This window comes from Papio anubis, chromosome 7 (assembly GCF_008728515.1).
Source record: "Papio anubis isolate 15944 chromosome 7, Panubis1.0, whole genome shotgun sequence".
Classification (NCBI taxonomy): domain Eukaryota; kingdom Metazoa; phylum Chordata; class Mammalia; order Primates; family Cercopithecidae; genus Papio; species Papio anubis.
In genome coordinates, this window is record NC_044982.1 from 17,443,059 (window position 1) to 17,468,946 (window position 25,888).

The 25,888-nt window shown below is 44.7% G+C and overlaps 1 pseudogene; it reads left to right on the forward strand.

The window, feature by feature from the left end:
* The first annotated feature begins 3,276 nt into the window (after positions 1 to 3,276).
* LOC108587052 lies at positions 3,277 to 25,888 on the forward strand (annotated as a pseudogene).

A 25,888-nucleotide genomic window follows, 5' to 3' on the forward strand; every position in this document is an offset into this window, starting at 1 on the left:
TCAGGGAAACAGGGGTTCAAATTCTGCCTTTACTCCCTTCCCAACCAACCCACCCCTGGAAAATGGGCACAGTTGTATTTATTTAATTTACTTTAACAATTAAATAAAGTATTAGGTTGGCGCAAAAGTAATCATTGCCATCACTTTTGCACCAACCTAATAAAAGCGTTAAACTCCCAGAGCACTAGCTAGCACACAGTAGGCGTGTGACACATGTTACTTCCTCTCTTCCCATCCATCCTGGACTCCTAGTCCAGGCTCCTGCTGCAGACTCAGATGACTGCCCTGATATTAGTGATGCCGCCTGGCCCCTGCCTCGTGGGGTCCGTCCGGTCAGCCCCCTCATTAACCACATTGACTTTGATTAAGTGCCAGCCTGTAATCCTAAAAATGTCACATTATTGAGGACTAATTGTTTCCCCCAGTCGCAACCCAGGAATCCATCCTCAAAACAGCCAGATAACCGAGATTGTCCTCTGGTGTCTTGTGTGTCAAGATTTTATAAGCAGAGATTGCCATCTTTAGTTTTCCCCAACTTCTCATTTTGGGGGATTATTTATGCTCACATCATCCAACTATGTGTCGCCTGCTTTTCCAGGGTGGTAACTTGAATGACTGTTCCTCCTCTTTCCCTCCCACCCTCAATTTTTGGCTCTGTGATATCTCATTATATTCTAAAGAGCTATCTGCAAGGCAGGGCACCGGGATGCAATTAAATCTGCTTCTGTAGCAACACTGCTCTTAAGCAAAATATATTGATCGCCGAAGCTTTGAACCCACTTTAATCAAGTAATCTAAACAGGGCTTAAGCTTCAAAAGCCGAGCGATGTGCCCGGCTTCAAAGCGCTTACTTACACTGAATTAATTTATCCTGGATGTACTAATGCTCCCCACAACCCTGTGAATTATAATGTTAGAGGTTGCAATCAGGGCTCTGATAATATCCCCAAAGCCCGGCTGCTATTGATTGTCATGTAAAAAGCCACAAAGGGGAGTGGGGTGGAGGGAAGGGGAATAAAGGGATTGGGGTGGATAGAACAAGACTGAAGTGTCCCTGTCCACGTGGGGCCAGGCGCCCAGTGCTAGTTTGGGGAATGGGATTGGAAGGAGGTTGGGTCTGCACTCCGAGGTGCTACATTAAGAGGGGGAATTGCTTTAGGAAGCTCCAGCTGTGACTCTGAGGTGGAAGCCAGGGAATGGCTTGTGTGTGGATTGTGGACAGGGAGGGAAATTGGACATCTGTTTCAGAGGCCAAGCTGCCATTCACTCTCCCACTGGTAGCTACCTCTCCCCACATTTACTCAGGAAATCACATCTCCTTGACCTCAATCCCTGGCTTTTGAGTGGAGCCCCTACCGACATTCCACATCTGGAGCTTGTGACCTTATTATTGATTTATTAAACAATTTATTGAGAACTTTCTATGTGCCACACATTATTATTATTGCTTTGAGACAGGGTCTTGCTCTGTCTCCCAGGCTGGACTGCAGTGGTATGAACATAGCTCCCCGCAAACTTGACCTCCTGGGCTCAAGCGATCCTCCCACTTCAGCCTTCTGAATAGCTGGGACTACAGGCACAAACCATCATGCCTGGCTAATTTATTATTATTATTATTTTTTGTAGACACAGGGTCTAGCTATGTTGTCCAAGCTGGTCTCAAACTCCTGGGCTCAAGGAATCCTACCACTTTGGCCTCTCAAATGTGTTGGGATTACATGTGTGCACCACCACTCCCAGCCTGTGCCAGGCATTATTCTAGGTTCTGGGAATAGAGTGGTGAACAAGATAGACAAAAGTCCTTGGCCTCATGGAATTTATTTTCTACCGGTGTGGGGTGGAGGAAGACTAACACACTGCCTATTTTACTTATTTGTTTAGTTACAGTCTGATGATGGAATCTGCTCTAGAGAAAAATAAGACAGGAGATAGGAATAGGGAATATGTGAGTGTGCGCAGCAGGTGGTATCAGTGTGAGTTCAAATCCAGGGGTCCTCGTTGGGAAGGTGACATTTGTGCAGACATCCAAAGAAGTGGGAAGGAGCCACACAGACCTCTGAGGGAAGATACTCTGGGCAGACGGAAGAGCAATGGCCACGGCCCTGAGGTGAAGCATGCCTGGGCTGTTTGAGGAACAAGAAGGAGGCCCATGTGGCTGAGGCAGAGTAGGCAAGAGGGAGAATAGGATGACGTGAAGCCAGAGAGCATGTAAGCACCAGACAATGGCCAAGGTTAACTGGTGTATTTTGTTTCCTTGGCCACAGTGATGGTTCAGGGATGGGCCAGTGACATGAACCATGAGGGAGATATGGGCTGGGTGATGGGCAGCCATCTTGTCACCACATGGAACCTGAGGAGAAAGTCAAAATGGAGGACAGGGTCGCTGAGGGATGGGTGTCGTGGACTGAGCTCCTGAATCCTACTGAGCCTGAAAACTTTACATTCCTTAGCATTTTCAATTTCTGGGAGCCAGTAAATCCTCTTTTTTCCCTAAACTATTTTGAATTTTTTTCTAAATAAATCTTCAGACCTCAAAAGTCCCACCTCTTGACACTAAGCTCACAGGTGAAACATGCCCCCCCAGCATCCGTTTGCTGTCTGTGTCATGCTGGAGGCCCCAGGCTGGCTCTCCTCTCACCTTAGGAGTCGGGGGGGGGGGGGTCCTCCCTCTCCCTCTGCCTCTAAAATGCACCTGATGGCAGGGATGGAGGATGGCAGAACTCTGAACTCCTTCTCAAATTCCAGTTTTCTGTCTCCCACTCCATCTCCCCCAGATCGTTGGATCCTGTTGGCCCTTTCCTACCTGAAGAAGAGAGAGTACTGGTGTGCTGGATTTTACATATGTTGAGTTTTTATGTATGTCATTGTATTTTTACCATTTTGCAGCTCTAGGAGGTAGGTATTGGCAGCGTTGATGTTTATCATATTACCATGATGGTATATGGCTGGCATCTCATTCTTATGTTGGTAGCCATGCCATACAGGTTGCTTACATTTTTAGAAATGACTTTTGGATATTAGTATACCTTTGTACCCTAGATGCCAGCAGAGGTCCCCTGCCCTTTGAGCTTTAAATTAAATTGATTCAGGCCTGTAATCCCAGCACTTTGGGAGGCTGAGGTGGGCAGATCACTTGAGGTCAGGAGTTCAAGACCAGCCTGGCCAACATGGTGAAACCCTGTCTCTACAAAAAATACAAAAATTTGCCAGGCGTGGTGGTCTGTGCCTCAGGTGACTGAGACACGAGAATCACACAAACCCGGGAGGTGAAGGTTGCAGTGAGCTGAGATCGTGCCAGTGCACTCCAGTCTGGGTGACAGACTGAGACTCTGTCTCAAAAACAAGCAAACAAACAAATTAAGTTGATTCCAATGCTGCTGTGTGTGCAATCACAGCCAGCCATGTTTCCTCTAATCTCCTAGGAGATATGTGGGGGGTGGGAGCTTATGTTTTCCCATTGATCTCTGGCTTCAAGCTCCTCTGGCTTCTTGCAAATTCTCTTGCTGTTCCTCTCATGTTGCAGCCTGTTTCTGATCACATCACCCAGGTATGGAGTGCTCCCTCCCCTCCTCACCACTACACAACACATATTATTAACTCAAAGCATTTGTATGTAGAAAACTATACTGAAGGTTTAGAATGTTGAATGGGGATGCTTCATCGCAAAACAAGAAAAGAAATTGAATATCACACATCCCTCTGTTGGCATTTAGTTGGCCATTTCCAACAAGAGGACTCTCTCCCGTGTGGCCTTTCTCCTCCCAGTTAAGCCCTCACCCTTCACTTTTCTGGGTCCCCTTTCTTTCCCACCTTTTCATCTCCTCTTTCCCATTTGATTCCCAGTCACTTTTGCAAGATAAAAATGTGAATTCTCCAGCGCTACTCACCTCTAGGCTTACCTGGAAGCTCATTAGCATGTCTGCTCATCAGGGGCACATTCTCTCCAAGTCCCTCTTTTGAACAGCACAGAGGAGCCAGCACGGCTTTCCACTTTGGTCCCTCCCTTGTTCCAGCCATACCAATCTCTGCTGGGGAAGGTGTGCATTAGTGATATATTCCTCAGTGTTATGAATGATTCCGTAAGTGGCAGAAGTTGCCACAGGAAACCTTGGCTTTAAGAACTAAACTTTTTCTCTATATTACATCCATGTTAACGGGGAGAAAAAGAATGCTTCATGAGGTTAGGTGGATAAGTAATTTGCCCAGTCTAGCACAGCTAGGATCCAGGAGAAGAGGGATTGAATTCAGGTGTGGTGATGGTAAATTTATGCCATTTCCGTGATGGCATCATGAATCCAATAAAAATTGCTTTGCTGTATTTACCGAGATTCACCCACACACATTCACTAAACTCTTACATGAAAGCACCAGGCTGAACAGGTTGTGGTTGGGGGTATGAGGACGGAAACATCAATGGTCCCTTCCTAGAAAGAATCCTTCATCTCACAGGGAGACAGACCAGATGGCCCATAAATTAAAGTGGAAGTTCAGGAAATTCAAGGAAAACAGGATAAAATACTCTGAAAATCTTTTACCTCTCTATTAAGGAAGTAGCAAGGCAGTGATTATGAACTTGGACTCTGGTGACCCTGGGCGAGTTCCTTACTTGCTCTGTACCTCACTTTTTTTTCAGCCGTAGAATGAAGACAATAATAGAACCCTTCTTATAGGGTTGGTGTGAAGGTTAAATGAATTAATACATGCAATATACTTAGAACAGCACCTGGCACCTAGCAAACACTCAATAAATGTTAGCTATCACTATTAACGTATGGTGTACATGGCCAAAAAATGATTTTGCTTGATAAATATTATGATCCCTGATCATCAAGGGAGGAAACTGAAGGACAGAGATGAGACAATGTCCTCCAGGTCACAGAGTCATTTTGCTGCAGAGGGAGGAATAGTAAGCAGGTCTTAGATGCTGGTCCAGCATTTTCCTATTCCTGCATGTCCCAACTGAGAGTTGAGAGTGTACAGGAAAGACTACTGATCACACTTTTTGGTAGAAATGGTGGCTTTGATTTTGAGTGGGCTGTATTCAGGAATGGGTGATAAGGAAGGGTGACGTGATTTTTAAAAAATGTGATAAGGAAGGGTGACGTGATTAAAAAAAAAAAAAAAAGTAGTCATTCACCAAAATCCATTCTTCTCATTGTCCATGGTGAGGGTTCAGTGGCGGATGCATGCTCAACAGTGGAGGACCAGGTTTCCCAACATTCCTTGTGTCAGGGGCAGCGGCCATATTGAAAAGTTCTCACTTGCATATTGTGAGAAGAGGATGAACCATCCCCAGGATGACATCTTAAGACACAGAGTATGGTGGGTGCACAGCCGAGTTCAGTCTGCTGAAGCCATCGCCAGGCGCAGGTGAAAGGGCTCCTGCACCGTGCCCTGTGCTCCCCACCTGCCTGGCATTGTGTGCAGAGCAGGAAAGCGTGGCTGTTACAAATGCATCCTGATTTGGGGGAGCAGCAGCCAACTACCTTCATATCAGTCTCTCTCTTTAAAAGGTGAGGTGAATCGGTGATTTTCCTGAAAAATTACAGGTATCCAGCTAAGATCTGAATGCCATCACCCTACCCAGGGCTCTGCAGTTTTCTCGTGGTGAACCCTTGATGGATTTGTTAGTTGCTTGAGAAATGGCTATGAGCAGATTGAGGTTAGGAAGACAGAATTTTCATCGGTTAAAGAGGAAGAGCTGATTGCTGTTGAAACTCATCGTCTTTGCTGTGCTTCTGTTTTGTGAATTTTTAATCTACTACTTAGTGATCTTCTGGTGTAATTGGCCTGAAGTGAAAACCACAGCCTATGGTGGTGAACAGGCCATGCATAAGCCTGTGCTCAAAGTCATGTCTTTGGCTGACACCCACTTGCTTGGGGAATTCCTAGGTCACTGGTTGGACAAATTACGAAGGAAATGGCAGGTGGAGAGAGTCTTCGAGACAGCTCTGTGGTTGCTGCAGCCAGAAGTCGTCCTCATCCTGGAGGATGCCTTTGATGAAGGGAAGTGGAGCACCCCTGAGGCCTGGGCGGATGATGTGGAGCAGTTTCAGAAAATGTTCAGACACCCAAGTCATGTGCAACTGAAGGTAGTTGCTGGAAACCATGACATTGGCTTCCACTATGAGATGAACACATACGAGATAGAACAGATTGAGAAAGTGCTCATCTCTGAAAGGCTGTTTTCGCTGAATGCCTCTGAAAGGCATTCACTTTGTGATGGTCAACAGCATGGCACTGAAGGAGGACAGCTGTGGCATCTGTTCTGAAGCAGAAGCAGAGCTCATTGAAGTTTCTTACAGACTGAATTGCTCCCGAGAGCGTTATCCTCTGTATTGGAGAAGCGACGCTAACTGTTCTGGGGAAGATGTTGCTCCTCCGGAGGAAAAGAACATCCCATTAAAGGAGAACTATGATGTGCTTTCTTGGGAGGCATCACAAAAGCTGCTGTGTTGGTTCCAGCTACACCTGGATCTCAGCGGCCACATGCACAGCACCTGCGAGGTGCACCACGGGGGACGAATCCCCGAGCTCAGCTTCCCGTCTTTCAGTTGGAGGAACAGAAACAACCCCAGTTTCACTATGGGTAGCATCACACCCACAGACTATGCCCTCTCCAGGTGCCACCTACCACGTGAGGACGTGGTTTTGATCATCTACTGTGGAGCGGTGGGCTTCCTTGTGGTTCTCACACTTACTCACTTTGAGCTTTTAGCCTCACCTTTTCTTTCTGGTTTGAACCTGCTCAGAAAGCATAAGACAACGTGAAAAGCAGGCAGCGTTTGCACTTAGTAATAAATATCAAAGCCCAAGAAATGGAACTTTGGACAGAGATCATGTTAGAATCAAGTGGATGATGAGACTAAATATAGGCCATCTCTCTGCACATCACAGACATTCTCAAATACTGAAACGGGTTACTGCAGAATAAATAGTAGATTGTACTGTTCTCATGCTATAAAAATGGAACAGGTACTCTACAACAACAACAACAACAACAACAAAAGACACAGAGTGGTTCTTCCATGCTCCTTCTCCCCTTCTTGCTGGCTACAGAAATGATCAGATAGATTAGCAGACTCTAAAGTAAGACTCCTCAAACTACCTGTGTTGAAGAACATGATTTCCACCCAACTCCAATTCCCATCTATCATGGACCAAATTTTGGTCTACAACCTGTTCAATGAGCCGAGTCCACTGGTCATGTGCCTGGATGTCATGACAATGTCAAATCGTGGTAAAAGTTTCTGAAAGCGTATTATCCATGTCACAACTCAATTCATGGTGGACTTCTACCAAGCAGTTTGTGGACTGGTACTTGCCTATGGTCCACACTTAAGCAGCACTGCTCCCAGACATGCAGAGACAAGCTGAAAGGTACCAGAGTTCCTGATGGCTGCGTGGGGCAGAGTGATCTGCCAGCCTAGAATGTTCAAATCAGATGCTTACATCTGAGAAAAAGAAACGAAAAACCATATTCTTTACTGTATCTTAATATTGCTTTCTCCAGGAGGTATGCTTTACCCTAATATAGATGGGTCATGCCATGTATTAAAAGGAAGAGTGGACTTTTGAACCAGGCAGAATGACCCTTGCTGTAGCCCAAGCTGTAGACACATTGGCTCTACTTGCTGGGACAATGCCACGCCTCCCCAGGACATTCCTGGGTGCCCATGGTGTGCCATACACTGAAGGATGACGCAAGGCCACCGATCCCCTGCCAACGGATCCCTCGCTGGATTCCTTTTCATCTGTAGGTTCTTGGTATGTCCGGGAATGATTTGGATCCAAGTAAATTCATGTTCTGAGGCTCAAAGAAAATCAAAGGTGTTGAAGTGCTTTGATCCGAAGGCTAGTAAGCAAAGTTTAGTTCATAAAACAGCTGGTGCTGAGAGAAGATTGAAGTAAGGATTTGAGGACCCCTGTAAGGTCTAAGAGATCCTAGGAGGGCAGTGAGCAGGGCCTACACTTGGAAATTAGACTGATGTGCTTCTGATGCCTAGAGTCACAAATTCCAGCTGAGTGCCTTTGGGTGAGTCACGTGGTGTCTTCTCTGTAAAGGAAGACTGTAATGATGACATTGCAGGAGTGGTATGAAGGTCTCCAAGAAGGTACAGAAAGACCTGCATGCAACTGGGTGGCAGCCAGGGCCCAGCAAGGAACAGATGGCACATTCAAACTGGGTGACTGGAGGAGAGAGAAATTAGGAGACCACTTACAAAGGTGCAGCAGGGATGGGGAGACTCACAAGACACAGCATAGTACCTGGCTGGCAATGGTGCGTATGGGCGGAGGAGTGGGGGTAGCTGTTATAGCTGTTAGCCTGAAGGGCAAAGGAGAAAACAGTTGTCAGAATCCAGAACCCTCGCTCCATACAGGTAGCATGATGGGGAGGGTCATCCAATAGGAGTGGAGGTTGATGCCAGGAAATACACTGCCAACCCCTGGTGGTATCTCCACAGGGTATGAACTGGAGAATAAACCTGACTGTACTCCCTTCCCACCCTCCTAACTCTGGCTGCTTCTTCCCGCTGGCCAAACTCCAGTGGAAGGCAGAGGATAAGGGGGCCTTTCAGGCAGGCCAGCGTCCCAGGCTCAGAAGAGGACGGAGAAGCAGGAAGGAGAATCCAGGAAGGCCAATGACTGCATCCTGCCAACCCAGCATATAGAAGCTGCTTAACTTATAGGAGCACTTAAAAAAAATTTATAGTCTTTGGATGTAACTGCAAGTAAGGTCACATGCTTCCTCTGAGGCACCACTTAACTGAAAATTGGACCTTGCGAATGCGAGGCATGCAGGTCTGTTCTCACCTGGAGCAGAGAGGATGAGCAAACGGTTCTCTCTGTGCTGGCCTCTTGCCAGATCCTTTTCCACTTCTTTATTCCTCGTTCTCTGCTGTCCTTGCCTAAGAAACCACCATCTGGCTGCAACCCGCCTAAGGAAAGTATTGGTGAGTTGAGGACCTGGGGTATGTCCCCTGCTGCCTTAAGAGATGATTAGTGGCTGCTTGTCGGCAGATGTAGCTCAGTGGCATTTTAATATCCAAATGTCCCCCTGCCTCACGAGGGAGGCCACGGACTATTGAAGGTGTTTCACACAGAGAGCCCTGATTGCTGTGGCAATAATTTCCTTCAACAGCCATTAAACCACTTCTGAATGTGTTCTTAAAAAAGAAAACCAAGAGAAAAGGGCAGGGGGTGGGTGTGGAGGGGGGCAGACATCCTTCCTATTTCCTGAAAAATATCAGCACTCACAGGGTGAGCTTTAACTAATCAGATGGGATTTTAATATCAGTGTGTTGGCAGCTATGAGTGCACTGTCAGTCCTGCCCAAGTATCGGCAGAGCCCGGCACCCACTGGGGCGATTTGTGCCTGGGCTGCTCACCAGCATTCTCTGGTCCAAGAGAGATGTTGTCTTAAGTCTTCGAGAGTAAATGAGTCTTCTCAGCTCAGGTCCCTTCCTTGGCAAAACATCCAGTTCTTTAGTCAGGGCCTGTGCCCACCCCCATAAACCACTTACCAAAAGGTGGCTGGAATATATGGGTGTCCCTATCCACTCACTCAGCAAATATATATTGGGGGGGTCTGTATTAGTCCATTCACACTGCTAGTAAAGACATACCCAAGACTAGGTAATTTATAAAGGAAAAAGAGATTTAATGGACTCATAGTTCCACATGGCTGGGGAGGCCTCACAATCATGGTGGAAGGCAAAGGAAGAGCAAAGGCACGTCTTACATCACGGCAGGCAAGAGAGAAGTGCCAAGCAAAGGAGAGGAAAACCGGCCAGGCACAGTGACCCACGCCTGTAATCCCAGCACTTTGGGAGCACAAGGGCGGATCCTGAGGTCAGGAGATCGAAACCATCCTGGCCAACATGGTGAAACCTCGTCTCTACTAAAATACAAAAAATTAGCCGGGTGTGGCAGAGCGTGCCTATGGTCCCAGCTACTCGGGAGGCTGAGGCAGGGGAATGGCTGGAACCTGGGAGGTGGAGATCGCAGTGAGTTGAGATTGCGCCACTGCACTCCAGCCTGGTGACAGAGTGAGACTCTGTCTAATTTTTTAAAAAAGGTGGGGGTAACCCCTTATAAAACCATCAGATCTCACGAGAACTCACTATCATGAGAAGAGCAGCATGGGGGTAACCGTCCCCATGATTCAATTACCTCCCACCACGTCTCTCCCACAACACGTGGGGATTATGGGAGCTACAATTCAAGATGAGATTTGGGTGGGGACACAGCCAAACCATATCAGGGCCTTTACAAGGCACAGCTAGATGCTTGGGCTGCAATAGGGATGGTCTGCAGAATATCAGTAGTTACGAGGGCTCCAGGAACAGCCAACCAGAACAGATGTAAGTCAAGGGGCTGAAACAGGTCCCGCTGGCCCCCAGTGAGCCAGTCACTAACCCTCTCTGTTAGTGGCTGGAGATTTCTGGGGCCTTGCTCAGCACAGTGAGTGTTAATTGGTCTGGAAGTATTTCAGCATTTTACCAGTTGTCGTAGTCATACTGACATGTGCCAACTGAACAAAACATGCCATGTCTCCCCTATGGAGTTTACCTTCTTACGAGCATGGAGAAGCGGTCAGCTTTTTATTTTCCATCCTTGTCGTAGGGATGCTTTTAAAGTCTTACCGAAAAATAGGAAAAGCTCCATTTTCTGTGCTAGGCCTATGTAGGTTGTTTAAAAAATGATGAGACACAGGTTTCAGGCTATCAGGCACAGAGGTTGTTTGGAGCAACTTTTGATCTTCATTTACGGCAAGGCTGTGTGACATTTAACAGTGTCTGCACCCTTTCGGCTTAGAGGTTTTGTCTAGACAGCTGTCACAAGCATGCTCGCTCACACTCCCAGAGGAATGAGTGAAGAGGGGTTTGCCCACATATAAGGGACCGGGGACAAATGCCCCCAAAGGGAGATGTGTTCTGTCCCCTTTTGATACCTTCTTTAGCGAGGCAAAATGACGGCTATGATGATACCCCACCACCACTTCCTGACATCATCTGCCCCATGGAGGGGCTGGCTTTCCCTGACGGATCTCTCCCTGGATAGGAAGTTCATTCTCACAGCCACACGCAGAGCCTGATGGATTCTCACTTCGGAATAATGGTCACAGATTATGAGATCAGTTTTGTCCTTGGAAAGGAAGAACTGTCAAACAGTTTCTGTTAACATCCCTGGTCCATAAAAGGAGGTTTGCAAGCACTTTTTAGAGGTATCACTTGCTAATCAAACCTGGATTTCTAGGTTATTCTCTGTTCTGAGAATTGCTAATGCTACCAAGAAGGCAAAAATGTGGAGAAAATACGGGATGGAGTGGAGAAAACAGTCACCATTTATAAAGAGAGAGGCAGCAGCATTATTTTTCTTAAAAATTACCAAAGGGGAGAATGGATGCCACTGATGTTCTTCTGAGTTACTCTTGGATCAAATCTACCAGAAGTGTTCTTAAAATCTGTGTGTGACAACATGCTAGTAAAGAGGAAAGCAAGGGAGCTGTGGGCAAGACCACCAAATAAGAACAGCTCCAGCCCGTAGCTCCCAGCGAGATCCATGCAGAAAGTGGGTGATTTCTGCATTTCCAACTGAGGTACTGGCTCGTATCATTGAGACTGGTTAGACAGTGAGTGTAGCCCACAGAGGGAGAGTCAAAGCAGGGTGGGGTGTTGCCTCACCTGGGAAGTGCAAAGGGTCAGGGAACTCCCTCCCCTAGCCAAGGGGAGCCGTGAGGAAATGTGCCGTGAGGGACAATGCCTTCCGGCCCAGATACTACACTTTTCCCACAGTCTTCACAACCCGTATACCAGGAGATTCCCTGGGGTGCCTATGCCACCAGGGCCCTGGGTTTCAAGCACAAAACTGGGCAGCCAGTTGGGCAGACACCAAGCTAGCTGCAGGAATTTTGTTTTGTTTTGTTTTGTTTTGTTTTGTTTCATAGCCCAGTGGTGCCTGGAATGCCAGTGAGACAGAACAGTTCACTCCCCTGGAAAGGGGACTAAAGCCAGGGAGCCAAGTGGTCTAGCTCAGCAGATCCCACACCACGGAGCTCAGCAAGCTACGATCCACTGGCTTGAAATTCTCTCTGCCAGCACAGCAGTCTGAAGTTGACCTGGGATACTAGAGCTTGGTGGGGGAAGGGGTGTTTGCCATTACTGAGGCTTGACTAGGCGGTTTTCCCCTCACAGTATAAACAAAGCCACTGGGAAGTTCAAACTGGGCTGAGCCCAATTCAGCTGGGCAAAGCTGCTGTAGCCAGACTGCCTCTCTAGAATCCTCCTCTCTGGTAAGGGTATCTCTGAAAGAAAGGCAGCAGTCCCAGTCGGGCTCATAGATCAGACTCCCATCTCCCTGGGACAGAGCAGCTGAGGGAAGGGGCGGCTGTGGGCACAGCTTCAGCAGACTTAAACATTCCTGCCTGCCGGCTCTGAGGAGAGCAGCAGATCTCCCAGCACAGCACTTGAACTCTGCTAAGGGACAGACTGCCTCTTTGAGTGGGTCCCTGATCCCTGTGCCACCTGATGGGGAGACACCTCCCAGCAGGGGTTGACAGACATGTCATACAGGAGAGCTCCGGCTGGCATCTTGTGGGTGCCCCTCTGGGATGAAGCTTCCAGAGGAATAAACAGGCAGCAATCTTTGCTGTTCTGCAGCCTCCACTGGTGATACCCAGGCAAACAGGGTCTGGAGTGGACCTCCAGCAAACTCCAGCAGACCTGCAGAGGAGGAGCCTGACTGTTAGAAGGAAAACTAACAAACAGAAAGGAATAGCATCAACATCAACAAAAAGGATGTCCACACAGAAACCCCATCCAAAGGTCACCAGCATCAAAGACCAAAGGTAGATAAATCCATGAAGATGAGGAAAAACCAGTCCAAAAAGGCTGAAAATTCCAAAACCCAGAAAGCCTCTTCTCCGCCAAAGGATCACAACTCCTTGCCAGCAAGGGAACAAAACTGGATGGAGAATGAGTTGATGAATTGACAGAAGTAGTCTTCAGAAGGTGGGCAATAACAAGCCCCTCTGAGCTAAAGGAGCATGGTCTAACCCAATGCAAGGAAGCTAAGAACCTTGAAAAAAGGTTAAAGGAATTGCTAACTAGAATAATCAGTTTAGAGAAGAACATAAATGACCTGATGGAGCTGAAAAACACAGCACAAGAACTTCATGAAGCATACACAAGTGTCAATAGCCAAACTGATCAAGTGAAAGAAAGGATATCAGAGATTGAAGGTCAACTTAATGAAATAAAGCACGAAGACAAGATTAAAGAAAAAAGAATGAAATGGAACAAACCCTCCAAGAAATATGGGACTATGTGAAAAGACCAAACCTATGTTGGATTGGTGTACCTGAAAGTGACGGGGAGAATGGAACCAAGTTAGGAAACACTCTTCAGGATATTATCCAGGAGAACTTCCCCAACCTAGCAAGACAGGCCAACATTCAAATTCAGGAAATACAGAGAACACCACAAAGATACTCCTCGAGAAGAGCAACCCCAAGACACATAATCATCGGATTCACCAAGGTTGAAATGAAGGAAAAAACGTTAAGGGCAGCCGGAAAAAAAGGTCAGGTTATCCACAAAGGGAAGCCCATCAGACTAACAGCAGATCTTTGTGTAGAAACCCTACAAGCCAGAAAAGAGTGGGGGCCAATATTCAACATTCTTAAAGAAAAGAATTTTTAACCTGGAATTTCATATCCAGCCAAACTAAGCTTCATTAAGCCAAGGAGAAATAAAATCCTTTACAGACAAGCAAATGCTGAGAGATTTTGTCACCACCAGGCCTGCCTTACAAGAGCTCCTGAAGAAAGTACTAAATATGGAAAGGAAAAACCAGTACCAGTCACTGCAAAAACATACCAACTTGTAAAGACCCTCAATACTATGAAGAAACTGCATCAACTAATGGGCAAAATAACTAACTAGCATCATAATGACAAGATCAAATTCACACATAACAATATTAACCTTAAGTGTAAATGGGCTAAATGTCCCAATTGAAAGACACAGGCTGGCAAATTGGATAAAGAGCCAAGATCCATTGGTGTGCTGTATTCAGGAGACCAATCTCATGTGCAAAGACACACATAGGCTCAAAATAAAGGGATGGAGGAATATTTTCCAAGCAAATGGAAGGGGAAAAAAAAAAAAAAAAAAAAAAAAAAAGCAGGGGTTGCAATCCTAGTCTCTAAAACAGACTTAAAACCAACAAAGATTAAAAAAGACAAAGAAGGGCATTACATAATGGTAAAGGGATCCATGCAACAAGAAGAGCTAACTATTCTAAATATATATGCACCCAAAACAGGAGCACCCAGATTCATAAAGTAAGTTCTTAGAGACCTATAAAGAGACTTAGACTTCCCCACAATAATAGTGGGAGACTGTAACACCTCACTGTCAATATTAGACAGATGAATGAGACAGAAAATTAACAAGGATATTCAGGACTTGAACTCAGCTCTGGACCAAGCAGACTTAATAGACATCTACAGAACTCTCCACCCAAAATCAACAAAATATACATTCTTCTCAGCACCACATAACACTTACTCTAAAATTGACCATACAATTGGAAGTAAAATACTCCTCAGCAAATGCAAAAGAATGGAAATCATAACAAACAGTCTCTCCGACCACAGGGCAATCAAATTAGAACTCAGGATTAAGAAACTCACTCAAAACCACACAACTACATGAAAACTGAACAACCTGCTCCTGAGTGACTACTGGGTAAATAAAGAAATTAAGGCAGAAATAAATAAGTTCTTTGAAACCAATGAAAACAAAGACACGATGTACCAGAATCTCTGAGACACAGCTAAAGCAGTGCTTCGAGGGAAGTTTATAGCACTAAGTTCCCACAGGAGAAAGCAGGAAAGATCTAAAATCGACACCCTGACATCACAATTAAAAGAACTAGAGAAGCAAGAGCAAACAAATTCAAAAGCTAACAGAACAAGAAATAACTAAGATCAGAGCAGAACTGAAGGAGATAGAGACATGAAAAACCCAAAACCCTTCAAAAAAATCAATGAATCTGGGGGGGCTGGTGTTTTGAAAAGATTAACAAAATAGATAGACCACTAGCCAGAATAATAAAGAAGAAAATAGGCCGGGCGCAGTGGCTCAAGCCTGTAATCCCAGCACTTTGGGAGGCCGAGACGGGCGGATCACGAGGTCAGGAGATCGAGACCATCCTGGCTAACACAGTGAAACCCCGTCTCTACTAAAAAATACAAAAAAAACTTAGCCGGGCGAGGTGGCAGGCGCCTGTAGTCCCAGCTACTTGGGAGGCTGAGGCAGGAGAATGGCGTGAACCTGGGAGGCGGAGCTTGCAGTGAGCTGAGATCCGGCCACTGCACTCCAGCCTGGGTGACAGAGCGAGACTCCGTCTCAAAAAAAAAAAAAATAAATAAATAAAGAAGAAAATAGAGAAGAATAAAATAGATACAATAAAAAAAAGATAAAGAGAATATCACCACTGATCCCACAGAAATACAAACTACCATCAGAGAATACTATAAACACCTCTAGGCAAATAAACTAGAAAATCTAGAAGAACTGGATAAATTCTTGGACACATACACTCTCCCAAGTCTAAACCAGGAAGAAGTAGAATCCCTGAATAGACCAATAACAAGTTCTGAAGTCGAGGCAGCAATTAATAGCCTAGCAACCAAAAAAAGTCCAGGACTGGACAGATTCACAGTTGAATTCTCTGAGAGGTACAAAGAGGAGCTGGTACCATTCCTTCTGAAAGTATTCCAAACAATAGAAAAGAGGTACTCTTCCCTAACTCATTTTATGAGACCAGCATCATCCTGATACTAAAATCTGGCAGAGACATAGCAAAAAAAGAAAAGAAAATTTCAGGCCAATATCCCTGATGAACATCGATGCAAAAATCCTCAATAAAATACTGGCAAACCAAACCCAGCAGCACATCAAAAAGCTTATCCACCACAATCAAGTGGGATTCATCCCTGGGATGCAAGGCTGGTTCAACATACCAAATCAATAATCATAATCCATCACATAAACAGAACCAATGACAAAAACAACATGATTATCTCAACAGACACAGAAAAGGCCTTCAATAAAATTAAATACCCCTTCATGCTAAAAACACTCAATAAACTAGGTATTGATGGAACGTATCTCAAAATAATAAGAGCTGTTTATGACAAACTCACAGCTGATATCATACTGAATGGGCAAAAGCTGGAAGCATTCTCTTTGAAAACCAGCACAATACAAGGATGCCCTCTCTCACCACTCCTATTCAACATATTATTGGAAATTCTGGCCAGGGCAATCAGGCAAGAGAAAGAAATAAAGGGTATTCAAATAGGAAGAGAGGAAGTCAAATTGTCCCTGTTTGCAGATGACATTATTGTATAGTTAGAAAACCCCATTTTCTCAGCCCAAAATCTCCTTAAGCTGATAAGCAACTTCAGCAAAGTCTCAGGATAAAAAATTAATGTGCAAAAATCACAAGCATTCCTATATACCAATAATAGAGAGCCAAATCATGAGTGAATTCCCATTCACATTTTCTACAAAGAGGATAAAATACCTAGGAATACAACTTACAAGGGATGTGAAGGACCTTTTCAAGGAGAACTACAAACCACTGCTCAAGCAAATAAGAGAGGACGCAAACAAATGAAAAAACATTCCATGCTCACAGATAGGAAGAATCAATATGATTAAAATGGTCATACTGCCCAAAGTAATTTACAGATTCAATGCTATCCTCATAAAGCTACCATTGACTTTCTTCACAGAATTAGAACAAACTACTTTAAATTTCGTATGTAACCAAAAAGCACCTGTATAGCCAAGACAACCCTAAGCAAAAAGAACAAAGCTGGAGGCATCATGCTACCTGACTTCAAACTATAGTACAAGGCTACAGTAACCAAAACAGCATGGCACTGGTACCAAAACAGAGATATAGACCAATGGAACAGAACAGAGGCCTCAGAAATAACATCACACATCTACAACCATCTGATCTTTGACAAACCTGACAAAAACAAGCAATGGGGAAAGGATTCCCTATTTAATAAATGATGTTGGGAAAACTGGCTAGCCATATGCAGAAAACTGAAATCGGACCCCATTCTTACACCTTATACAAAAATTAACTCAAGATGGATTAAAGACTTAAATGTAAGACCTAAAACCATAAAAACCCTAGAAGAAAACCTAGGCAATACCATTCAGGGCACAGGCATGGGCAAAGACTTCATGAATAAAACACCAAAAGCAATGGCAACAAAAGCCAAAATTGAGAAATGCAATCTAATTAAACTAAAAAGCTTCTGCATAGCAAAAGAAAGTATCATCAGAGTGAACAGGCAACCTACAGAATGGGAGAAAATTTTTGCAATCTATCCATCTGACAAAGGGCTAATATCCAGAATCTACAAAGAACTTAAACAAATTTACAAGAAAAAACAAACAATCCCATCAAAAAGTGGGTTAAAGATATGAACAGACACTTCTCAAAAGAAGACACTTATGCAGCCAACAAACATAAGAAAAAAAGCTCATCATCACTGGTCATTAGAGAAATGCAAATCAAAACCACAATGAGATACCATCTCATGCCAGTTAGAATGGCAATCATTAAAAAATCAGGAAACAACAGATGCTGGATAGGATGTGGAGAAATAAGAACACTTTTACACTGTTGGTGGGAGTGTAAATGAGTTTAACCATTGTGAAAGACAGTGTGGCCATTCCTCAAGGATCTAGAACTAGAAATACCATTTGACTCGGCAATCCCATTACTGGGTATATACCCAAAGGATTATAAATCATTCTATTATAAAGACACACGAACACGTATGTTTATTTCAGTACTGTTCAGAATAGCAAAGAATTAGAACTAACCCAAATGCCTATAAATGATTGACTGGATAAAGAAAATGTGGCACATATACACCTTAGAATACTATGCAGCCATAAAAAAGGATGAGTTTATGTCCTTTGCAGGGACATGGATGAAGCTGGAAACCATCATTCTCAGCAAACTAACACAGAAACAGAAAACCAAACACCGCATGTTCTCACTCATGAGTGGGAGTTGAACAATGAGAACACATGGATACAGGGAGGGGAACATCACACACTGGGGCCTGTTGCGGGGAGTGGCTAGGGGAGGGATAGCATTAGGAGAAATACCTAATGTAGATGACAGGTTGATGGGTGCAGCAAACCACCATGGCATATGGATGCCTATGTAACAAACTGCACATTCTGCACACATATCCCAGAACTTAAAAGTATAATTTAAAAAAAAAAGAGAAAAAAGCAAGTTGCAGAAGAGCAAATACAGTATGAGTCCATTTGCATAAAAGGGATATACAAATGCATATAAATGACCCAAGAAATACGTGCATGCACACACAACTGTCCAGAAAATGTTTCAGCGATTTCCTGCAGACTTCAGAGGCAGAGAAAGCTTTCCTGTCTTTGGGACAATGTGTATTATGAAACTGATCAAGTTTCCCTTTTTGCTTTCCCTGCTGAGAAGTTCACAACTAAATCTGTATTTTCATTGTAATAACAGCAGGCTCCACTTAGGCCAGTGTTTCTCATCCTTGGCTGCAAGTTAGAATCACTTAGCTTTTTAAAAATCCCAATGCCCAGGCCACACCCCATCCTAAGTCAGGATCTCTGAGGACTGGGACCGAGATGTCCATTTTAAAAGATCCCCGAGTAATTCCAATATGCAGCTGTGACTGAGAACCACTTCTCCAGACTATATCTGAATTCTGACTTTCCCTTGTTCATAAAACAAAATATCACTTTATTTACATTTTCTTGAATCTGATTTTTACTTATGTGTAATTTTTCAATTTGATGTTGTGTATTTTTGTAAATTGCTTCAAGTCCTCTCTGAAATGAGGTCTGATGTAGACAAAAATGATAAACTTTTATTTAAACCACATGACAGTCAGACTGGAGCTATGTGCTTTCAGCTGGGGAGAATATTCTCGGAAGGCGGACAGACACTTCAGGGGAGGAGGGGGCACTAAGGTCCAATCGCGCACCTGGGCATGGGGCTGGGTCTGCCCAAAAGAAAAGCTCACGCCTCTAGCTGGAAGAAAGACAACCTCTGGACCAGCAGCTGCCCTGACACACACCCTGTTTGGTGGTGGGAGCAAGGCAGAGTGGAGAGTTCAAATTCTGTAAGAAATAAATTCCAGGAATGTATCTGTGTGTTTTCTTCCTGATTGTAAGTCCAGTGGACTGAGAGAAGACAGATCTGGCTTCCTCCTAAGGGGAATTTCTCTCACACATATCGCTGAGATGGAGCTGATTGGGGTAATTACCTCCATTGGAATGATGGTTATTGTTTCCTGAGTGGCTGCCAGGTGGGCTGTCTTAGGGTAGGGGAGCAGAGGGGAATCATCCTTCCTTCCCACCCATGTTGACCCCTTTGGAATTTTCACCGTGTATGTCTTCCCCTGGAGCTCTTTAGCCTGCCAATCACCTGTCATTGCCTTGAACCCCAGCTGAAATATCCAATGGAAGTAGGAATCGCAAGCAAAGCTTTAGGGTGGAAGAGGAATGGGGTGGGGGCTGTAATGGAATGGACCAGGGAGCATTTGAGAGCCATGCAACTTTGTACTAAAAGGAAAGGCTTGGAAAGTGAGGGTGGGCCAGGTGGGGACTTTGAGAGTAACAAGTGGGGCACTGGGAGAGAAGGTTCAGAGGAAAAATGATCCCCCAAAGGGAGATAATTCCACCAATAAATAAGCTTGACTATTTTGAAATTTTGCCCGAGGGCATCAGCCTTCACCTGGCTCAGGTGGAACCTTTACACTCAGAAACCTGGTACACATGTATCTGTGACCACAAGCCGAGCTGGCAAGGGCATGGTGGCAAATAGCCCATCAGCTGCCAGGAAAAGAGAAACAGGGCCACTTGGAAGCACTCGGGACTCTGCCCACATTGGCACAGCTCCCTGACGGTCCCACCTTGAGTTAGGAGTGCCCTCTTCCCCCCTTGAAGTACAGCTCCCCCTTGGTATCCAGCTCTCAGAGATCGAAGTCCTGGGCAGAAACTTCCAGAGGCACCTGAAGGAAATCAAGACTCAGACTAGTGGGAGCAGAAGATTCTGGAATCTATGGAGCTGATGTTAGCCACCTCATGGCCCTGGAGACTATACAAGAGAACTTAAAAATAGAATTTGCTAAAATCGCTTGAGTCTCTGGGTGTTTAGTAACCATGCCTGGCAGTCTATACCCAAGGCAGACTGGCTGTGGGGAAAGGCATTGTTAAAATAAAATCATTAGCTTAATAGGCTTGATGAAAAGGATAGTGAGATGGGAATTTCCTTTTGCAATATGTTCTCCACTCAAAGCAATCCCTGAAACCAGTAGGACGCAGTAATTACTGACTAAAAATGCTCCAATATCTCTCACTTCGTTTACGTTTTCTTATGGATCTAATAAACATTAACTCTGAAAACTGCTTGAAGTCCCAGAATTTTCAGTGTCAGATGAGACTAAATGTCACCTAGCACTCGAATCGTTTCTTTCCTGATGTATTGTATCATTTGTTTTGTTCCCCAGTGACTACCTGCATACATATGTACACACATGCAAGCACACACATGCACACCATGTACATGTGCCATCTTCCAAGCAAAAGAAATGGCAGCAAATGAACTGAAAGCATGGAGTAGTGAAGCCAGTTACCAGGCCAAGGACTCAGTGATATAACATACTGAAAGCCAAGAATAAGAACGCAACCCAAGAAAAATGTGCTCAAGCACAAAGGACCAGGACTAGGTGAAATCCACTGCAGAAGAACATTGAAAACAAGTCCTTCCAAATCAAAGAGGGCCAGAAATTTTTCATCTGTCTCTCTCTTCCCACCCCTCCAACAAGAGATGGAGTTTAGACCGGGCGTAGTGGCTCATACGTGTAATCCCAACACTTTGGGAGGCCAAAGCAGGAAGATTACTTGAGGTCAGGAGTTCAAGACCAGCCTGGCCAACATGGTGAAACCCCATCTCTACTAAAAATATAAAAATTAACCGGGCATGATGGCACTCACCTGTAATCCCAGCTACCCAGGAGTCTGAGGCGTGAGAATTGTTTGAACCTGGGAGGTGGAGGCTGCAGCGAGCCGAGATGGTGCCTCTGCACTCCAGCCTGGGCGACAGAGCTAGACTCCGTCTCATAAAAAAAGAGATGGAGTTTATTGACCCTCTTCTGACTGGCCCTGGCATAGCATTAGCCAAGTAAAGTGGCAGTGCACCGTTGCTGACCCTGAGCCTGAGACTTCAGTGGGTCTGGCAGTGTCTTAGTTCCAGATGCTACAACAAAATGCTATGAACTGGGTGGCTTTTAAACAACAGAAATGTATCACTCATAGTTATGGGGGCTTAGTATCCAAGATCAAGGCACCAGCAGATTTGGTATCTGGTGGGAACTTTCCAGTTCCTAGATGACACCTTCTTTTCTTTTCTTTTTTTTTTCTTGAGACGGAGTCTCGCTCTGTCGCCCAGGCTGGAGTGCAGTGGCGCGATCTTGGCTCCCTGAAAGCTCCGCCTCTCGGGTTCACGCCATTCTCCTGCTTCAGCCTCCTGAGTAGCTGGGACTACAGGTGCCTGCCACCACGCCTGGCTAATTTTGTGTATTTTTAGTAGAGATGGCGTTTCACCGTATTAGCCAGGATGGTCTCAATCTCCTGACCTCATGATCTGCCCACCTTGGCCTCCCAAGGTGCTGGGATTACAGGCATGAGCCACTGTGCCCGGCTCTAGATGACACCTTCTTGCTGTGTCCTCGCATGGTGGAAACTACAGACAAGTTCCCTCTGGCCTCTTTTACAAAGACGCTAATCACATTCATGAGGGTTCCGCACTCAGCCCTAATCATCTGCCAAGGACCATGTCTCCTAGTACTGTCACACTGTGGATTAGGTTTCAAAATAGGAATTTTGGGGAGACACAAACATTCAGACCATACAGGCAGCTCTCCTTTCTGCTTTTTGGGAGCCCTGAATGCCAGGTGGAAAGTCCAGCTTGCCTGCTGGAGAGGCCCAGTGGGAAGGAGAGGACTCAACACTCTGTAGAGAGGGAGGGGCTCCCAGCATTTCAGTGCTGAGCCCCCAGACGACCCTACCCCCAGCTGCCATCTGGCTACAAACACATAAGAGATTATAAATACAACCAGCGGAAAAGCTGTCTGGTCAACCTCCAGAATGGAGAGGGCTAAACATGAGTGTTATTGTTTTAAGCTGCTAAACAAAACACTGCTCAAGCAGAAACAGGGCACAATTTCTGTATTAATCTCTTCTCACAAGTCTATTAAAAGCAATGGCAAAAACCACAACTACTTTTGCAGCAACCTAATATAAAGAAATACCTGAAACTGGGTCATTTATAAAGAAAAGATGTTTGTTTGGCTCATGGTTCCGCAGGCTGCATAGGAAACAGGGTGCCGGCATCTGCTTGGCTTTTGAGGTGGTCTCAGGAAACTTACAATCATGGCAGAAGGTGAAGGGGGAGCTGGCACTTCACATGGCCAGAGCAGGAGGAAGACAGAGAGGCAGGGTTGGTGCCACACACTTTTAAACAACCAGATCTTATGAGAACTCACGATCACTACAACAGCACCAAGGGAGATAGTGTTAAACCGTGAGAAACCACACCCATGATCCAATCACCTCCCACCAGGCCCCACCTCCAGCACTGGGGATTACAATTCAGCATGAGATTTGGGTGGGGACATAGATCCAAATCATACCACTTTCTAAGAGCTGGTTTCCAACCCCTGTCCAGCCCGCTGCATGCTCTGATATTGACCACACCCACCTTGGTTTTCCAGGTGTTGCCTTTTCTCAGGTAATGGAATTAGCAGCCGTGAAAGAGGAGTCAAGGCCCAGGAGGAGGGGCATCTTTTTCAAAACTGCTGGCTTTTTGGATTAACTGGGTGGCATATCCCCCAAACGACTGCAGACCACCTGTGTGGGTGGGTGGTCAAATGCAGGGGGTGGGCAGGCAGAGCAGAAACAGATGAGTCCTGGGAAAGAAGGTGAGAGGGGAACTCTGTCAAGCAGGTGAAATGAAAATGCCAGATTCCAAGCAAATAGACCCAAGGAGAGTCTGGGAAGATGGGTGATTGTTTTACCGGCTTTACAACATCATTTTGCTGTCTGATGTCTCAAAACAGAATTGTGCAACCCTAACATCAGTTCGTCCTCTGAGGGAAGGAGGCTAAAGTTCTTGGAGCGGGGACTGAGGGAGAGCATGGGGCCAGGTGCTGTCCTGCACATGTCTACAGGGGAGAGGCTGGACCACCTGGGCTGGCTCTTGGTTGCTTGAAATCCTTAAGTTCTAGTTCAAGTCATCAGCTTGAGCCTTGAGTCTTGTTTTATATCCATTTTAATTAGACATATGTGATTTTTTTAATTTCATTTTTTCAACTTTATTTCAACTTCAATACTTTTTAGTTCAAGACCAAAAAAAATATGTCAAAAATAATATGAGGACATCTTAGGGTGGAAGAATCTACTTGTGGTAGAAATGGAAATACAGCAACATAAATGTTTGAACAAGTACATTTTCCCCCTTCAAATATGAACGCACCAAGAGGCACTTAAAAGGTCTTTTCTCCTTGATTTTCTCATTCACATTTCACCTGACATCTGAGCAGCTTCCACATAAGATCACAGTAAACCGTTCCCTTCTTATTTAATAAGTCAGGATTTAAGGCATCAGTTGTATTTGAATACACCAAAAGCTTGCAGAGAGACAGCAGAGAGAGACAGAGAAAGAGAGAGTGACTTTTAAGTACTTGGTTATTGTTGGTTTACAGAAGAAATCAGCTCCTGTCACTCATGAGGTACATAAAGGTGATTCGAAGGAAATGTTCATAAGGGATGGCCTGTTGTTTTCCGTGTCTACTGAGAAAGACTTAAAGTGCTGAGAGATGAAAGGACTTCTAGTCTCTGAGAATTGTTGAGCACCAGAACCAGCCTGAGCAGTGATGAAATGCTTTTGCATATGTGTATGTTTTCTAGAATGGTTTAGGCATGGCAATATTTGAAGACAAGAAGTAAGTCCCAGTTTTGTTATTCCTGCTACACTTATTAATGAGTCATGATTCATTCATTTTTTAAAAGGAGCTATAAATAAAGCCAGGGCATAGTTCCAACACAGTTTAGATTGAAAGATTTTTTGCAGGTTTGTTCTTTGTAAGTCACTGCAGGAATTAATAAAATACTCTGTATACACTCGAGCTCATATATTGATAATGTCTCCCATTGTGTCTCCTCCTCAGGATCTCTCTAACTTTAAATATTCTGCCTTTAGAAGATTAGAAGACAGTATGATTAGCATTAAAAATATATCTATGTATACAGCTACATACACAATATTTAAACATATGGAGCACAAAGTTAGGATGGGAACACAATAGATTGCCCTGTTTTCTTCCACCCCTTTCCATGCTTGTCAAGGTTCACTGAAGGAGAGTCCTTCTTTTGTCTCCCAAGGCCATGTTGCTTTTGGCCAATTGAATATGGACAGTGAAAACATACACCAAACCCAAATAGAGATTTTAACTGTGTACATGGATTGGCTTGATCATTTGCACTACTGTCCAGCACCATGAGAAGAATCCACCCCAGGTAGTTACTGATCTCTTAGCCTAGGTCATGGCAAAAGATCTATGTCAGGTCTGGACCAGACCTGAAGCCCAAAGTCAAGCCACCACAGCCAACTCACAAAACTTTGAGTGAGAAATAAACATTGTTGTTGCAAGTCATCAAGATTTGGGGAGATGTTTGTTACACAGCATTAACTCAGCAATAGCTGACCCATATAAGAGCTTATAGATGATTTTAAAGGTCCATTTTTTTGTGTGTGTATTTGTATTTCCATTTTTTCTACAATGAACAAATGTTATTTAATTTATTCAATCAATAATTATGTGGTGAGAACCTACTGTGTGCCTGCTCCTGTGCTAGACATTGGGAACAAGGTAGTCAGAAAAACAATTTATATACCTGCTCTCATGAAACATAGAGTCTAACGAGGCAGAGAGGCTTTCATGTACACACAAATGTAAAACTGCACACATGTTGTGTTACAGATGGGGAGTCTGTGGGGCTAGAAGTGTATAGAAAACAGAAATGCAGCTTAGGCAGAAATATCTGGAAAGGCTCTACTGAGAATGTAATGACTGGGCTGAGATTTGGAGAATGAATAGGAGTTAACCAGGTAAAATTGTGTAATAAAAAGTAATTTTTAGGAATAATAGCTTTGTTTTTATTTTTCAGGTTTTGCCTGCCTGTCATAACCTGGACAAGTTATATTTAGCCTGAGGATCAAGTTACCATTGAACTTGATATTAACGGCCTCTCTATATAGCTGGAACACCTAGCTGTCCACCTCAATCCACAGTTGCCCTCCCATAGTATGAGGCCATTGTTGAGAAGTGGCTGTCCAACCAGGGACTCATTTCCCAGACCCCCTTATGTCCAGGTGCCATTGTTCTTGCCAATAGGGTCAAGCCCCAGTCATGGGTATTATTTCTGGGATAGGTTTGTTAAGAAGCAGGTATGCCTGCTCCACACAGACCTTTTTCCCTTCCATCAGCAGGTGAAACTGACAACAATGAGTTCTTCTTGTGGAGCCAGAGAGGGAAGAGGGCCGGAACCCTGAATGACCACGTGGAGGAAAGCTGTCCACCAACCAAAAATGCCTGCCTTGGAACACCCATTCATTGCTGTGGGGGCAAGAAATAAACTAGCATGTCAAGCTACTGAAATCTGGAGACCTATTTGTTATGGCAGCTGTGTTATCCTGATTAATAGAACATATATTTCAAAAA